Raw genomic sequence first — 6,876 nt, forward strand, 5'->3', positions numbered from 1 at the left:
AACAGAAATTTAAATGCTGGAAAATTAAAAATCAACTTAGATCAAAGAAAAATCAACTTAGATCAAGGAATCAGATGTTGATAACAGGAATTTAAATGCTGAAAAATTAAAATCAACTTAGATCAAGGAACCAGAGGTTGATAACAGAAATTTAAATGCTGGAAAATTAAAATCAACTTAGATCAAAGAACCAGAGGTTGATAATAGAAATTTAAATGCGGGAAAATTAAAATCAACTTGGATCAAGGAACCAGAGGTTGATAACAGAAATTTAAATGCTGGAAAATTAAAATCAACTTAGATCAAGGAACCAGAGGTTGATTAACAGGAAATTTAAATGCTGGAAAATTAAAATCAACTCAGATCAAGGAACCAGAGGTTGATAACAGAAATTTAAATGCTGGAAAATTAAAATCAACTCAAATCAAGGAACCAGAGGTTGATTAACAGGAAATTTAAATGCTGGAAAATTAAAATCAACTCAGATCAAGGAACCAGAGGTTGATAACAGAAATTTAAATGCTGAAAAATTAAAATCAACTCAGATCAAGGAACCAGAGGTTGATTAACAGGAAATTTAAATGCTGGAAAATTAAAATCAACTTAGATCAAGAAACCAGAGGTTGATTAACAGGAAATTTAAATGCTGAAAAATTAAAATCAACTTAGATCAAGGAACCAGAGGTTGATAACAGAAATTTAAATGCTGAAAAATTAAAATCAACTTAGATCAAAGAACCAGAGGTTGATAACAGACATTTAAATGCTGAAAAATTAAAAATGCTCACAAAGTAAGCCTAACCTGACACAAGAAGTTCTTCCGCGATAAAGTGTACTTAATAGGCTCTCGAAGGTCAACGATTAATGGAGGACGAGTTACAAGACTTGTCTTACAACTTCCCTTTCCTTACTCACTTCCCTGGATGCCCTTTTCTATTTTCGACTTTCTTCTTGTTTTGCGAAAAGCGTCCTTGCGAGTTTTCACTTTCCCTTCCGTCCATTCAGCTAGAAGCGCCCTTCCCCTAGTTTTTTTTTTTTTTCATTCCCTACAAGTTTCTTAGCAAAGTATGCGAGGTTATCAACATCCAAATCCTAATCTTATAATAAAATTTTAACAAATTAATAGCGCATAGAAAACAGCATCAGAGTGTGAGTGTATAAGAAAGATAAAGCAAAAGATAAATTAAAATGCAAAGAAGATAGATCAAAGTGAAAGGATGACTTTATTATGGCTAAGGAATAAAAGGCACAGTTTCAAAGAAAAACAGGATACAAGGATAGATCTCACAAATTTCTCGTAGTTAACTTTGAAGTCTCTTAACTGCCATTATTTCAAGTATTCTACTGATAGGGATTCATGTCGTGATGATTTATTTTTCCTTCCTCGGTCCCATATCTTCTTCCTTATTTCTCCATTTTCGGGTTCTAAAGGCGCCCTTTCGGGTTTTCACCCTTAGATTTTTTTTTTTTTGCTCGCTCTTTCAGGGTGCCCTTTCGGATTTTCATCCCTCACTCATTTTACAGAAAGCGCCCTTCTGGGTTTTCGCCTCCTTTCGCACGTTTTGCTAGGAGCGCCCTTTCGGATTTTCACCCCTACCTTTTTTTTTTTTTTTACTAGGCATAATATCTCCGGACAATGTCGGCATTCACGGGTCTTGGGAATTCTTCACCATCCATATGGGACAAGATTAGGGCCCCACCAAAAAATGCCCTTTTGACCACATAGGGTCCTTCATATGTTGGTGTCTATTTACCCCGGGCATCATTTTGATTCGGAAGCACCTTTTTCAGGACTAGATCCCCAGGTTGAAATTCACGTGGGCGAACGCCTTTGTTAAATGCCTGAGCTATTCTTCTCTGGTATAATTGCCCATGACATGCTGCCGCTAGCCTTTTCTCGTCTAGCAAATTTAATTGGTCGAACCTTGACTGGATCCACTCCGACTCATGAATCCCTGATTCCTTCAGAATTCTTAAGGAAGGAATTTCCACTTCAATAGGTAATACCGCTTCCATCCCGTAAACTAGTGAGGATGGGTTGCCCCAGTTGACGTCCTTACGGAAGTCCGGTATGCGTGAAGGGCATAGGGAAGCATATCATACCAATCTCTATAGGTGACTGTCATTTTCCGAATTATTCTCTTGAGATTTTTGTTTGCAGCTTCCACTGCTCCATTCATCTGGGGGCGATAAGGTGAGGAATTGAGATATCAGATCTTGTATTGCTCACATAATCTTTGGACCTTCGGACCATTCAAATTCTTGGCGTTGTCAGTGACGATCTCATTGGGGGGGCCGTGTCGGCAGATAATATTATTTCACAGGAACTTGAGAAATGTGTTCTGTGTGATGTGGGCATATGATGTCGCTTCGACCCATTTAGAAAAATAGTCAATAGCTACCAAGATAAATCTATGCCCATTGGATGCCTTGGGGTTGATTGGACCAATCACATCAATTCCCCACATTGCGAAAGGCCATGGTGAGACGAGGTTGAACAATTGGTGAAGCGGAACATTTATCGGATCTGCGTAGATTTGACATTTATGACACTTCCGAAAGTACTCAATACAATCCTTCTCCATAGTAGTCCAGAAGTATCCTCGTCGCAAGATTTGCTTAGCCATCATATGTCCATTAGCATGGGTTGCACAATTCCCCTCATGAGTTTCGAAAAGGATCCTCTTTGCTTCTTTTGCATCCACGCATCTCAACAATTCACCGTTGGAGCTCCTTTTGTATAGAATTTCTCCACTGGGGAAGTACCCCAAAGCTAATCTCCGGATCATTCTTCTTTCATTTCTACTTGCCCCTGGAGGGAATTCTCTAGTTTTGATGTAGACCTGGATGTCATGATACCAAGGTTTACCATCAGTTTTTTCTTTGATCATAAAATAGTATGCTGGCTCACTCCTTGCTTTGATCTGCGGTTCCTGAGTCGTCTGCCCTTCTTCTATTTGAGCCATAACAGCCAGGGTGGCTAAGGCATCCGCGAATTGATTTTTGTCCCGAATGAGATGAGTGAAAGAAATTTCTTCAAATTTCTTGATCAATTCCAGTAGGTACTTCTGATATGGGATTAATTTCGGATCCTTGGTTTGCCATTCTCCCTTAACTTGATAAATGATCAAGGCTGAATCTCCATATACCTCTAACTTCCTGACTTTCATTTCGATGGCGGCCTGTAAACCCATTACACAAGCTTCGTATTTCGTGACATTATTGGTACATTCAAACCTTAGCTTGATGGCTATTGGGAAGTGTTTCCCATTGGGTGATACCAGTACTGCCCCAATTCCATTACCAGACAAATTAACAGCTCCGTCGAAATACATTTCCCACACATCAGCTGGCTCTTTTTCTTCGCTGTCGACTTCATTAACATGCTCATCAGGGAATTCAAAATCCAAGGCTTTATAATCCTGGATTGGGTTTTCTGCTAAAAGATCAGCGATTACGCTACCCTTTACTGCCTTCCGGGTCATGTAGATAATGTCATATTGAGAGAGTATGACTTGCCATTTGGCTATCATTCCCGGCACAAATGGGCTTTCGAATACATATTTAATAGGATCCATCCTAGAGATGAGCCATGTCTTATGATTCAACATGTAGTGTTTAAGTCGATTTGCCGCCCAGGCTAATGCGCAACAAGTTTTCTCTAGAAAAGAGTGCCTTGACTCACAATTATTGAACTTCTTACTCAAATAGTAGATGGCTCTTTCCTTTCGACCAGTGTCATCATGTTGCCCCAAAACACATCCCATTGAATTCTATTGGACAGCCATGTATAGAATCAACGGTCTTCCAGCCACTGGAGGAACCAATACTGGTGGGTTTGACAGGTACTGCTTAATTCTCTAGAAAGCCTCTTGGCAAACTGAATCCCATTGAGCGGTGTTGTGCTTTCGGAGTAGTCTAAAGATTGGCTCAGCCTTAGCAATGAGGTTGGAAATAAATCTCGAAATGTAGTTCAGCTTTCCCAAGAAACTGCGCACCTCCCTTTCTGTCTTTGGGGATGGCATCTCTTAAATAGCTCGAACTTTGTCTGGATCTACTTCTATTCCCTTCTCACTCACTATGAATGCCAACAGCTTCCCAGATTTAGCTCCGAACACACATTTGGCAGGGTTCAATTTTAGCTGATACTTCCTGAGTCTCTCGAATACTTTCCTCAGCACCTGCACATGGCTTTCTCTTCCCCTGGATTTGATGATCATATCATCCACGTACACCTCCACTTCTTTGTGCATCATGTCATGGAATAATGTGACCATAGCACGTTGGTACGTAGCGCCTGCATTCTTTAAGCCAAATGGCATGACCCGATAACAGAATACCCCCCACTGAGTGACAAAAGCGGTTTTCTCCTTATCCTGTTCATCCATGAGGATTTGATTGTACCCAAATGCTCCATCGATAAATGAACATCTGCCCAATCCTGCGGCATTGTCTACTAGCACGTCTATGTGCGGGAGAGGGAAATCATCCTTCAGGCTTGCTTTATTAAGATCCCTATAATCAACGCATACCCTGACTCTTCCGTCTTTCTTCATTACCGGGACAATGTTAGCTATCCATTGAGGATATTTGACTACTTCTAGAAACCCAGCATCATACTGCTTTTTGACTTCATCCCTGACTTTGAGCAGCGTGTCAGGGTTCATTCTTCTCAGCTTTTGCTTTACCGGGATCATTCCGGGAATTAGGGGAATCTTGTGTGTCACAATCTGGGGGTCTAAGCTAGTCATATCGTCATAGCTTCATGAAAATACGTCCAGGAATTCTTTGAGCAGACTGACCATATCTTCTAATTCTACACTCTCCACAACTTTAAGTTCTCTTTTTATTTCTTCTGTGCCAAAATTCACGGTGTGTGTTTCATCCTTATAAGGTACCAGGGAAGGTTCATCTCTTTCTTCTATGAGTTCCTCTTAAGAATCACTTGAAGTAATGGCAGTTATGGGGATTTCAAAATTAACCGGAGGAATTTCTGAGTCTATTGAATTATTAGGTATTAATTGATGAATGGTCCTGAAGAAACGAAAGCGGAATATATGATAAGAATGGACTTCAAAAGGAAAGGAAAAGAGAATTGGATATAAAATGCGCTATTAATTCATTAATATTCATATCATAAGAAAAAGGTCCATTTACAGTATTACACTTGTCACCATGGACAAAATATTCAAGTGTTGATAACCAAAAGTACTTTACTCGAAATTGAGTACAAGAATGTCCTCTGCCGTCCAATTGTCCAGTTCTTGCCCTTCAGCTATTGGCGAGACTAGAGCCTCATACAAGGAATCGAGATGGATGACATTAATGGATAGTTCATCGGGTGATTCTTCAGTTTCCGCCGGATTTTCAATAACCGACTTGGTGAAAACCTCTGCGATTTTTGGGACTACCTTCATTTTCCCAATCTTCTGTTCAAATCTCTGATCTCGAAGTATACTTTTCATCCAGAATCGTCCATCCATGAGGGCGTCTTCCTCATAACCCAAACCGCAACGACCAATCTTTTGGATAGCTGGTATAGGTTCGACAATCCCCTGCAATGTGGCGCCTAACCCCTTGTCCATCTCATACCCATTCTTCAGCATCACCTTTGCTACCATAGCCGTAGCCCCTTCATCCCTCAGGATAGTTTCTTGCAACTCTAGAGCTTCAAAAGAGCTTTCCAATGATTCCTCAGCTGCTTTTCACATAAGGAAGTGATTGCGGCTTGGTGACCAGCATGGCTTCCTCCCCTTTCATAGTGATGATTTTGCCATCCATAATGTATTTGATCTTCTGGTGTAAAGTCGAAGGAACAGCATTTGCTGAATGGATCCAAGGCCTCCCCAGCAACATAGTGTATGCAGGTTCAATGTTCATCACTTGGAACGTGACGTTGAAGGTGCATGCGCCGATTTGGAGTGGCAAGTCAATGTCTCCCAGTACCTCCCTCCTTGTGTCGTCAAAAGCTCTTACCACTATAGTACTTTGACGTATATTTGACCGATCGACCGGTAGCTTAGCCAAAGTGGATTAGGCAAGACGTTGAGTGCGAATCCATTGTCAATAAGGACCTTGGCAACTATGCAACCTTTACACTTTATTGTCACATGCAGAGCCTTAGTGTGCTTTAGGCCTGCCGGGTCTATCTCTTCTTCTGAAAAAGTGACAAAGCTAGATGCCTGAATTTGTCCCACTATTTTCTCAAATTGCCCCGGTGTGATGTCGGGGTTTACGAAGGCCTGATCCAGAATTTTCTGTAAGGCTTGACGGTGCACCCTTGAGCTCAGAATCAGTGACAATAGTGAAATTCAAGAAGGTGTCTTTCTTAACTGTTCAACAACGTCGTACTCACTTTGCTTCATTATTTGAAGCAACAGCTCATCCTCTTCGTTTGATCCGGTAGGTTCTCCTCTCTCCACTTTCTCAACCTCCTCTTCTGTATTCTCTTGGGGCTCTTCCATTTTTACTTTCCCTTTCTTCTTTTCTTTCTCTTCATCCCCGTAACATCTCCCACTTCGGGTTATAAATTCAACCTCTTGCTCAAGTGGGGAGGATTTTATGGTAGTGATGGACTGGGGGTTTGATTGGGGAGTAGCATTACCAGAAGGTTCGGTGTAAGTCATCTTGAAATGCTCATGAGGAGCGAAGCACGGTTTATGAGGTACTGAAGGTGAGGCAAGGCTAAGAGCCGGTGTACTGCTTGATGCTCCTTGGGTGAAGACTTGGAAATTATAGTTCCAAGGTACGGCATGGGTGTTTGTGACAGGGAGCTGAGGCGAGGTTCGGATGATTGTTACTGGTGGTGATGATGTTGGGATAGAGAAGGTCATTCTGTGATTAGAGGCATTTTGGCTGAATCGGGTTGCATTTATT

Source organism: Hevea brasiliensis, chromosome 5 (genome assembly GCF_030052815.1).
Source record: "Hevea brasiliensis isolate MT/VB/25A 57/8 chromosome 5, ASM3005281v1, whole genome shotgun sequence".
Classification (NCBI taxonomy): Eukaryota; Viridiplantae; Streptophyta; class Magnoliopsida; order Malpighiales; family Euphorbiaceae; genus Hevea; species Hevea brasiliensis.